Source organism: Schistocerca piceifrons, chromosome 2 (genome assembly GCF_021461385.2).
Source record: "Schistocerca piceifrons isolate TAMUIC-IGC-003096 chromosome 2, iqSchPice1.1, whole genome shotgun sequence".
Classification (NCBI taxonomy): domain Eukaryota; kingdom Metazoa; phylum Arthropoda; class Insecta; order Orthoptera; family Acrididae; genus Schistocerca; species Schistocerca piceifrons.
The window spans coordinates 904432347-904444181 of record NC_060139.1 but is presented as its reverse complement, the minus strand read 5'-3'; the positions used below and the strand labels follow the sequence as shown (position 1 = coordinate 904444181).

Here is an 11835-nt window from a genome sequence, read left to right as displayed (position 1 = left end):
TCAACATTCGTGGAACCCACCCGGCACGCCAACACTTTCAGTATTCTGCAAACACTTCCTTCCCCTATCCCAACGTAGCGTGACAATTCGTACACCGAGCGAGGTGGCGCAGTGGTTAGACACTGGACTCGCATTCGGGAGGACGACGGTTCAATCCCGCGTCCGGCCATCCTGATTTAGGTTTTCCGTGATTTCCCTAAATCGCTCCAGGCAAATGCCAGGATGGTTCCTCTCAAAGGGCACGGCCGACGTCCTTCCCCGTCCTTCACTAATCCGATGAGACCGATGACCTCGCTGTCTGGTCTCCTTCCCCAAAACAACCAACCAACCAACCAACAATTCGTACACTGTGATGCGTCTGTCAGCAGTCACCAGTTCGTTAACTCTCTGCACATTGTCTGGAGTGTGTGCAGAACGAGGCTTGCCGCTGCGAGGACAGTCCTCAATATTCCCGTGCCCGCTTTCATCACGTAACCTGCTTGCCCACCGACTAACTGTACTGCGATCGACAGCAGCATCTTCATACACCTTTTTCAACCTCTTGTGGATGTTTCCCACTGTCTCGTTTTCACAGCACAGGAATTCTATGACAGCAGGTTGCATCTGACGAACGTCAAGTGTAGCAGCCATCTTGAAGACATTCTGTGACTGCGCCACTCATGGGATCAGGTCGAACTAAGTTTGAAAACAATGGGGAAGGATATATCTACACACTGTAAAACGTTCACACATGCAGAATGAAAACTGTATTTTCATAAAAATAGTGTTCATTTCTTTCGGAGTGACCCTCGTAGTACAAAAGAGAAATCACATACCATGCACACTTAGACTTGATAGGGTCGTCAGTCGACACGACCTCGGAATAGGTACTGACAAATTATAAAACACCCATGCCGAGAACGTGTGCGTAAGGTCTTTGACTAGTAACCAAACATCCTGGATCCCAGCTTCCAACCTAGCACTGCTTAAATTATGAATAAAAATCGTCAGCAATGGGGCTGAATACTCCCAGTATAAGGAGTAACCCTCGCTCTCCCATTGACCTTATGAGAGAGGTGGGAGGGGCGGACAAATTTTCAGGGCAACCACTTGCTCTTGTATTAGAGGGGTCTGTTGAGGTGAGAACTGTAAGGGGAGACAGAGATCGTAGGGTGCAAATGGTACTCTGGGATACAGAAGTTGGCACAAGGAAGGAATTTCTGATGAGCCGCATGAAACCAGTCAGAATACTGATCACTAAATAAACAAAATCTGTGTAAGGATGACTTGTGATTCGCAATACATGGAAAGACTGAAAAAATAGGTACTGTTATAGCGTGAGCAGTGAGGCGTCTTTATTGATAGAGCGCTATAACAATGTCACGTAATTTATTCCAGAGACGCATCTTAATAACTGAGCTACAGTTCCGAACCTGGAATGGGACTTGCAAATTCAAGAAAAAAATCTCGCAGGGGAGCATGTATGGAAATTGGAAAGTTTGAAACTGAGTTACAGCTCTTACACCTGAAACGTGACTTGTAAGTTCAAGAAAAAACACTGGCAAGGAAGGTTGTGTGAAAATTGTAAAGTGTGAAAATATCTGTCATTGAAGCTTAACAAGAGATCTGTCACTATAAAAAAAGGGTTTGCAATTCTTGGAACTATCGCCCCTGGAGCAAGAAACCCATCCAGGGAGATAGATGGAAGTGACAGGGTAACTGTGCAAGTGATGAAATTAGGATAGTGCCATAATTTGTGATGTACGCCCGTTAATGGAGATCGAATCCGGGGCCTCTGACACAATGTCACAAAGGTTGGACTATTGAAATACTGTAAATCTCACAATAGCTGCGAATACGTCCGAAACAATTCACGAAAACCTTAAAATCTTTGAATATTTCTGTGAAAAGTACTGCCATCAAGAACTGAAGCAGTGGCTTTGTGGATGGCAAACTGTGTGTGAGGTGGAACAAGTGCACCAGGAAGGGGAAAGTACGTGCCACCTTTGGAACTAAAGGACGCAACCCGAAGCGAGAACAAGTGAATAAAGTATGAAAATGAAGTCCCTATAGATTTAATTAACTACTTAGGAAAAAGTCCTGTTACGTAAGGGTAATGAGGCACCTGTGCTACACTCGTTAAACGTTGAAATAGCGGAAAAATGTCATTAGTATAGAAATATTTGCAAAGCGATAAATTCCTGCACTGTATATTGAACTCAGGTCCTCCAAGATTGCTGTGAGTATGAGCTACTCGTATATCGTTAAAGTCAGCTAAAATAGAATGAATGTAAATGTCAGTGTTCAAGCCCTAGTTCTTGAGATGCGAACACTAGGAGCAGAAGACTGGTACAGGGAATGGGATGAGAAAGTTCGGGCTGTTAATTCTGATATAATAAATAGTGGATATAAATATATCAAGCAGGAGTTATATGTGTTGGAATTAATGTTACTGTTATCTAACGTGCATGGCCGGAAACAACAATTGATTAGTTCTGTGTTAACCGCGGAGCGTGGAGCTGGAAAAGAGGAAACGGAAGGTTGGAGTTTAACTTCCCGTCGAAAGTGTAGTCATTAGAGACAGAGGACAAACTCGGAATACGAAATGATTATTGTGGTATCGATAGCTATCGATACCACGACGTAGGTGCAAGTTCATAAGTTGGCACTACGAGAGACACCGACGACAGCGCCTTCTAGCCGGCGCTGCGGAGCTCTTAGAGTGTCGCTCCGGATTCATCCCATTTGATGAAGAGCAGACGGCCGATACACTTCAGCTTCGCTTCAAATAGAGACTTTGCTCTACTGACGACGGGCCTAAGGCTTCGCACCTACGTACAAAGTTTTGTATGCCTCTGTATATATTCATGCACCAGTAAACCACTTTTACTTACTTGTAGTACCGACTTGTTTCACCTTTTCCCGCTCCTACTCACTTCCTACATTCGGCCTACCCTTCGCCAAACCCACGCGCCGCTATCCAGGCGGGATACAACAATGAGGATGGAAATCGGCCGTTCCCTTTACAAAAGAACCATTCCCGCGTTTTCCCGCGTTTTCCAACAGTGATTTAGGGAAATCACAAAAGAACCTATATCTGGATGGCGGGACGAGGATCCGAATCATCGTTCTCCCCATTGCTCTACCTCTCTCAGTACGGAGTACGAAGTATGTGAAACTTGCTCAATTCAGCACCAGTCTTGCCAAGTATACGGTGATACAAGCAGTGATTCGACTGAGCTGTAACTTAAGCTGTCGTTCTAAACATAAAGAGTTACGCGTGCCATGCACTTTAACAAACTGATGCATAAAACCGCTCATTTATTCCGTTTATCACCAAGGTGTGATGAATCAAGCTGTCATTTCATGGCGTTTCATTGGTGTAATTGATGCAAACAATGGGTAATTGCCACCGAGTTTATGCATCGTCTTGTTCAGATTTTGCTTCCTTATAAGAACATTTTTAAAAATAACAGTGATCCATTGACACTGTTGGCTCTCCAGTCACACATAGATTGTTTAAAATGTACTTTTCCAGCTTTATGTCTACCCAACGTAACTGATCATCTGTAGCCACTTTTACAACACAAGTTCATTGTTGACTAAACTTAGTTTGTTGTACAGTCATAGGTCTTCCTTACATAGTACAGGGGCTGTACTCACCTGTCCCACCGCAAATCGTAGAACAAAATACGTATGATGCAACAGAAATCAGGCCACAATTTTTCTGTTTTAGTTTCATTGGTAGCCATCTGAACACAAAGACCGAATTCTTCGCTTTTTCGCTGAAAGCTATCTTACCGACAGCAAACTACACACATAAAAGAACTAATATCTTGTTTACAACCGTAAACATTTTTTGTTGTTCGCTTCTAAATTTTGATCCCTGTTTTCTTCAGTACTTGGCAGAAGCCGCTCGTCTAACTGAAATACGAGCAGTCCTTCCTTCTACACATTAAAGCCCCGTCCTGAAGTACCGTAGCACACAACAAATTAATTATTGCACTTCAATTTTTCGAAATGATAATCAAAACTTTATGTGTGCCCCGTCGTACACAGGGTGTCCCTGGATGAGGGTGACCAAATTATTTTCGGTGAAAACCGGGACACATTCACCCAGATGCAATGGACACCTCATTCCACATGTACCCAGGTTACTTAATTTTAAATATTAATGTTTTGCTGATACATTTTGTTAACCCGATTATTATAACTAATAAGAGGATACAAAAGATTGATATAATCTAGATTATCTGCATAATTAATGACATTTAATGAACGTGTACAGAAGAAATGTGTTACGATTTTACAAAATTTTACAGCCATTCAACTTTTAATCTATTAATATTAACATGAGCTTTAATATTACTGAGCACTAGTAGATGGAATCGATTGTCCTTGGAGAAAAGGGTGTTTGTCACTGCCTCCAGCCTTCTTGATAATGTCTTTGTTCTTTGAGACACAGTGATAAAACTCGGCACAATCCATTTTGTAGTTGTACAGGATCTGCAGGATTGCTTCAAGAGAGTCCACCTCCATTCTGTTTCTTTCATCAGTCCACTGGATATTCATGAACGAAAATATTCTTTCCACATTGGCATTATGGGCTGGGATTGCAAATAAATACCTTGCAATTATTACCAACTCAGAGTAATGCTGAACACAGTCACAGCTTTTTAAAAAAACTCACCCACTTCTCATGACATTACAATGGTGTTTCTTTTTTTTATCATTCCACTTGTGAAGACTTTCTTCAACAAAATTTGTCAGTATGCCGAACTGATCAAAGAGAATGGAATCATCGATTTCAATCTCTTTACTCTTCAAATAAGAAACTGTCTCTTCAACACTTTCCCATTTTGGCACTCTCTTCAGTAACATCCAATCAAACACCGGCGATGAGGGTAAATATGAGGCCCTCCACTTGCTGAGATATTCCACACAAGTGTCATAAAACTTGTTAACTTCTTCTCTAAAACTCCTTTCCGCTGCTTCTGATACTTCTACTCTTTTAAGGACAGATTTAACATTAAAAGAAATGAACTGCTGTTCTCTCCTCTTAGTAACCGTTTCCAGAGTATTTTTCAAAACATCATTTACCTCTATTACACTTTTCGTGCTTCCCTCAATTTCCTTTATCCCATGCTGCAAAGTGCTAAGCTGACTGTGAATGAACCGTAAGTAGGCTTCACTTAAAGGGTTACTGAAAACTGAACCAATATTTTGGGGGCTTTGTCTTCATTTAGGAAAAAATCTTTTAACGGTCCAAACAGGCGGATTACTCTTTCAACTGCTGGAAACAGTGATAACCAGCGAGATTTCGAGTGGCACATTCATATATTCAGTTCCCACATAATCTCAGAACTCCTTAAGCCTCTCTGTTCTAACAGTATATATGTAAAAGTGTGAGTACACGTTCATGACGATAGTTTCAACATCACAGCTTAAACTGTCAGCAGATGTCTGCACGCTATTGTGTAAAACATGTGCAGGGCACCCTAGGCCTTCAATGTTTTCATGCAGTGTTGTCTTTAATTTGGTAAATACGTTGCATTTGCCTTGTCTTTTTAAACCACCAAAGTTTGTGTTGGTGTTGTCTCCACAAAATGCCACACATTTATTTTTCTCATGATCAAACATTTCGATAATATTCATACAAAATCTTGAAATTTCGTCAGATGTTTCATTAGGGAGGGAACTCACCTTCAAAAGTTTGGTCTGAATTCCCTGACAAATATCGAAAAAAACTGAACAACAAACTGAAAAATTTTAGTGGTCTTATGATTGCTGGCATCAGTGGATATTCCGTAGAAAGAAGACTTTTTGCTGTATTCAAGGCTTTTCTTTACACTCTGGGGAGCAATAACTCCTTTCACTAAGGCTGACACTTTAGTTGTTGCTGAACTAAACTTTTTTGCAATGGAAGAATCACCAAACATAATGCTGTCAAGCTTATTAGTACAATCACTAGATCTATAAGTTTGGTGGTGTTTTACCGTGTGGTAGGCTAGTGTAAGCTCGGCTGCTCGAACTTTCGTCTCTTCACTTGGCTGATGTTTCAAAAAATAGTTTTGTAGAGTTTTACTGCAGCTCGGTGCATTGTATCTGTTAATGTGTTTCTGTGACCTTATGTTATCAACTATGTCGGAACGTCCACCATGACTTATACTAATAAAACAGTTACATACGGAACACTCTGCTTCGTAATCAGAACGACCTTTCTTAATGAAATTCCATTCCTTGGAATAACAGTCACTGAACTTGCAGCCACGTTTCGCATTGCGTTTCACAGTACTGCAGCAATAATACCAGTAATATGAGAAAAAACTATTGCAGTTTGACTGACAAAACATCAACTACTACTCTGTTCTGACAATGAGTGTGTAAGTGGCACGACCATCGGACGGTTTCATAGCTCTGTTGCAATAATACAACTTACTACTTGTTGGCCAAAGTACCGCTCAAAGTAAATTATTGCCTGAGTGTATCAATACTGATACTGTGATTATTTGTATGGGACAATGGAGGTTTTAGACAAATAAGCTAAAATATATTAATTTCTTGTGTTGTATTTCCTTTAATATAGCGAAATCCCAAATATTTGAGAAAGTTTCACGAAATGTATTTAAAAACTGGATTCCCGGACTTTTGAGCGTCCCGAAACAAATTTTCGGGACACCGGAAAACAGGGATGAAAACCGGGACAATCCCGGTTTCCGGGACGTTTGGTCACCCTACCCTGGATGAATGTTCAATGGTCAGGGATTTGGCAGGAGCCATCATTCGAAGTAAACAAGTCTATTAAACATGCGCTCTAATTAATGCGTATCTTAAGTGCTAGAAGCAAAGAAGGGAAAGCAGAAAGGTGGAAGGAGTATATAGAGGGTCTATACAAGGGCGATGTACTTGAGGACAGTATTATGGAAATGGAAGAGGATGTAGATGAAGCTGAAATGGGAGATACGATACTGCATGAAGAGTTTGACAGAGCACTGAAAGACCTGAGTCGAAACAAGGCCCCGGGAGTAGACAACATTCCATTAGAACTACTGACGGCCATGCGAGAGCCAGTCATGACAAAACTCTACCATCTGGTGAGCAAGATGTATGAGACAGGCGAAATATACTCAGACTTCAAGAAGAATATAATAATTCCAATCCCAAAGAAAGCAGGTGTTGACAGATGTGAAAATTACCGAACAATCAGTTTAATAAGTCACGGCTGCAAAATACTAACGCGAATTCTTTACAGACGAATGGAAAAACTAGTAGAAGCCGACCTCAGGGAAGATCAGTATGGATTTTGTAGAAATATTGGAACACGTGAGGCAATACTTATCCTACGACATATCTAAGAAGCTAGATTAAGGAAAGGCAAACCTATGTTTCTAGCATTTGTAGACTTAGAGAAAGCTTTTGACAATGTTGACTGGAATACTCTCTTACAAATTCTGAAGGTGGCAGGGGTAAAATATAGGGAGCGAAAGGCTATTTACAATTTGTATAGAAACCAGATGGCAGTTATAAGAGTTGAGGGGCATGAAAGGGAAGCAGTGGTTGGGAAGGGAGTGAGACAGGGTTGTAGCCTCTCCCCAATGTTATTCAATCTGTATAGTGAGCAAGCAGTAAAGTAAACAAAAGAAAAATTCGGAGTAAGTATTAAAATCCGTGGAGAAGAAATAAAAACTTTAAGGTTCGCCGATGACATTGTAATTCTGTCAGAGACAGCAAAGGACTTGGAAGAGCAGTTGAATGGAATGGATAGTGTCTTGAAAGGAGGATATAAGATGAACATCAACAAAAGCATAACGAGGATAATGGAATGTAGTCGAATCAAGTCGGGTGATGCTGGGGGTATTAGATTAGGAAATGAGACACTTGAAGTAGTAAAGGAGTTTTGCTATTTGGGGAGCAAAATAACTGATGATTGTCGAAGTAGAGAGGATATAAAATGTAGACTGGCAATGGGAAGGAAAGCGTTCCTGAGGAAGAGAAATTTGATAACATCGAGTATACATTTAAGTGTCAGGAAGTCGTTTCTGAAAGTATTTGTATGGAGTGTAGCCATGTATGGAAGTGAAACATGGACGATAAATAGTTTAGACAAGAAGAGAATAGAACCTTTCGAAATGTGGTGCTACAGAAGAATGCTGAAGATTAGATGGGTAGATCACATAACTAATGACGAGGTGTTGAATAGGATTGGGGAGAAGAGAAGTGTGTGGCACAACTTGACTAGAAGAAGGGATCGGTTGGTAGGACATGTTCTGAGGCATCGAGGGATCACCAATTTAGTATTGGAGGGCAGCTTGGAGGGTAAAAATCGTAGAGGGAGACCAAGAGATGAATACACCAAGCAGGTTCAGAAGTATGTAGGTTGCTGTAGGTACTGGGAGATGAAGAAGCTTGCACAGGATAGAGTAGCATGGAGAGCTGCATCAAACCAGTCTCTGGACTGAAGACCACAACAACAACAACAAGTGCTATGATAACTTCTTCTTCGATAATGTGAAACAAATCTGTTCTACTTTAAGCTCTTTCTACATCTACATCTACATGACTACTCTGCAACTCACATTTAAGTGCTTGGCAGAGGGTTCATCGAACCACAATCATACTATCTCTCTACCATTCCACTCCCGAACACCGCGCGGGAAAAACGAACATTTAAACCTTTCTGTTCGAGCTCTTTTTTCTCTTATTTTATTTTTATGATCATTCCTACCTATGTAGGTTGGGCTCAACAAAATATTTTCGCATTCGGAAGAGAAAGTTGGTGACTGAAATTTCGTAAATAGATCTCGCCGCGACGAAAAACGTCTTTGCTTTAATGACTTCCATGCCAATTCGCGTATCATGTCTGCCACACTCTCTCCCCTATTTCGTGATAATACAACACGAGTTGCCCTTTGTTGCTTTCCATATTTTGAGAGGAGGTAGTATGAACCAAAATAAGTAAAAGAGGACCAATAAACTTGGACTCTTAAGAGCTATGAGCACTTCTTCAGTAGTTCATAGGAGCGAAAATGGGCAAGTTCTCATAGCTCTTAAGGTATGCATTTTAAGAGTCCATGTTTACTACACTTTTTTGCTGTGAACGATCGTTCCTGTCATATCCTAGAATGCCAGAGATTCCTCCTGTGACGCCCTATATACGTGTATAGTGACAGGAGCGTGGAACGTCAAAACTTAAGAATTACAAGAAAATTATTTAGCCTAAACTGTGCCAGTGTGTTTCACACACCGTGCTAAAAGCGGAATGTTACAAGCACTCCACTTCAACATTTCGGAGTCTGTTACCCATGCTTTCATAAAGATAGTAAACGCCGGACGATGGGTTCACCAGTTGGCTTTTAGGTGTTAGCAGTAAGTGCCGCATGGGCTCTACGTTTTGGAGTTCCGCACGTGCGGCGGTGAGAAACTGCTTTCCCTGCTGGTTTTATGTACGATATAGTACACTCCTTATCCGTCAGTGCGCGGGCCTCATTTACATATATCGCTCTGAGCAGCGCATACATATATAGTCGAGACGACTAAGTAAAGCATTCTGTTAAATTTGTAACACGCTGAACAACATCAGTGTGGCGTTAGCGCTCTCCCCGCAAAATGTGTCTGACGTGCGGCATTAAAAACTCACACGTGGCACAGGCAGGTTTTTTAATGAATACTGTGTTGCATCAGAGATATTCAAGAGACCAGTGCTGCTGAGAAATATCTTCCGTATCCATATTGTATTCTCTCTGGTATGTGAAATGGCGGAAAGATCACGGAGGGAGGGACGAAAGTACTGGAGAGGGGGGCGGGCAATATTTAACGATAAACGCTGAGGAAGCTGCAGTATTTAACGTTACCAAAACTATTCTGACAGCTGCGTCACACACCATATCTCTGTTGCAACGTCTCCGTTCAGCTGAAAAAGAAGTCACGCTGGCCATGATATTTCCTGTAAATTATGAATATTTATGAGTGAGAGCCCCTCAAAAGTACAGTCCACGAAAGGAATTGATTGCAGAAACAGTTATCGAGTGGACTGTAATTGTGCGTGTACCTAATCAGCAGTCCACAATAGCTCTCTTCTGCAAGCAGCCCGTAGGATCGTAGCTTGTTAGAATCTTGTTACTAACTTTAATGTCAGCGAGACCTCACTCTGCCGTCACAGCAGAATTATCTCCTAAAAAATGTAAGCCGGGTTGCGATGTACTCGATTATTTCTGAAAAACTTCTAACAATATAACAACGGTGGTTTCTAAATCAACTGCTGTTCGTTGCAACTGGGACACGTCTATTTTTCAGTGTATTTGTTTGTTTTTTCCTAAAATGTATTACTGTACTTACAAAATTAGTTTTGCTTCTCTGTTCTTGTTGATGATACCATTGAACGTTCAGTGTACACAAACTTTTCTTCCGAAAATATAGCTAAAATAAAAAAACTGCAAGTATTGCAGTTACTGATAAAATTATACACTCGTCTTTCAATTGCATCTTATAGTTTACTATGGCCAGTTTCCAAATGGAGTAGTACAAATTAGTGTCTCTTGATTATATGTTAAATGAATCAGAAAAGAATGCCATTTTGCTAGAGAGGTATTTTTAAGTTCATGATAGCCCTTGCGCCCTACCAGGAGACATTACAGTGCAAAACAAGAGCTAAACGTACAATTAGAATCATTCATAATGTAATGTTACGCCACCCATTGCCGAAATCTTGTGAGAGAAAACAACTCAGTTATCAACGAGGAAGTCAGAATACGGCCTTTCGAAATGAGCCGTGGCGATAAGGACATGTTGAGTTTTGTGGTAACGAAATTAAAGCCACGGGAATATAGAAAAGAAGGATCCTCTGCGCTGAAGCAAGGGCTGTCTAACGGTGCTATCCATCCAATTAACTTGAAGACGTATCCTCTAATTTACAACAGCCTTCAGTAGGACGTTGTTCTTGATGCGGTAAACATGTTTTTCTTTGTGAACGGTTGTTTGCTTTCGACTGAGAAGTAATGATAATCGTACGAATGTTCTGTTCTGAGTTGGTTTGTTTTCTCTTTCTCTTGCCGTTTATTCGTTGGGAAACAAGTTTGCTGTCACACCGGGAATCGCTGTAAATTCAGTAAAAACAGTTTTTGTGGCTTTTTATGTATTTAAACAGTTGAAAGAAAGCACTAGTTTATTAAGCGCCGGACCTACTGAACTCTAAAAAGTCGTAGTAATAATTAAACTTATAATATTTCAAATACTGTCTTCGTCTTAAACAATTTAATGCTTTCAATTTTCGTTGTAGACTATGCCTGATGGAGACATCATACGATATAGCACTCCGTCTTCAGGCCGCAAGTGGCCCATCGGCACCATCCGACCCCCGTGTCATCCTCAGGTGAGGATGTGCATAGGAGGGGCGTGTGGTCAGCACACCGCTCTCCCGGTCGTTATGATGGTTTTCTTTTACCGCAGCCGCTACTGTTCGGTCGAATAGCTCCTCAATTGGCATCACGAGGCTGAGTGTACCCCGAAAAATTGCAACAGCGCATGGCGGCCTGGATGGTCACCCATCCAAGTGCCGGCCACGCCCGACAGCGCTTAACTTCGGTGATCTCACGGGAACCGGTGTATCCACTGCGGTAAGACCGTTGGCCCAGACGCTCCTTGGATGAACGTAAAACTGGAAATGTGGCCAAAAACTATCAACTGACTGTTGCTCAGTGTACATAGCCACACTGTGTCACGATTCACTTTGGAATCTGGATATAATGTATAGACTAATGCGATTATTTTGACGACGTCCACTTCATTAAATGATTCATGATCAGACCGATACTTTTAGTGGCATAAATCATACACAGACCGTAAGTGTAAGCATGGCTA

At 41.3% G+C, this 11835-nt stretch overlaps 1 pseudogene; it reads right to left on the bottom strand.

The window, feature by feature from the left end:
* Positions 1-11487: 11487 nt before the first annotated feature.
* Positions 11488-11605, bottom strand: LOC124778322 (annotated as a pseudogene).
* Between the last annotated feature and the right edge of the window lie 230 nt (positions 11606-11835).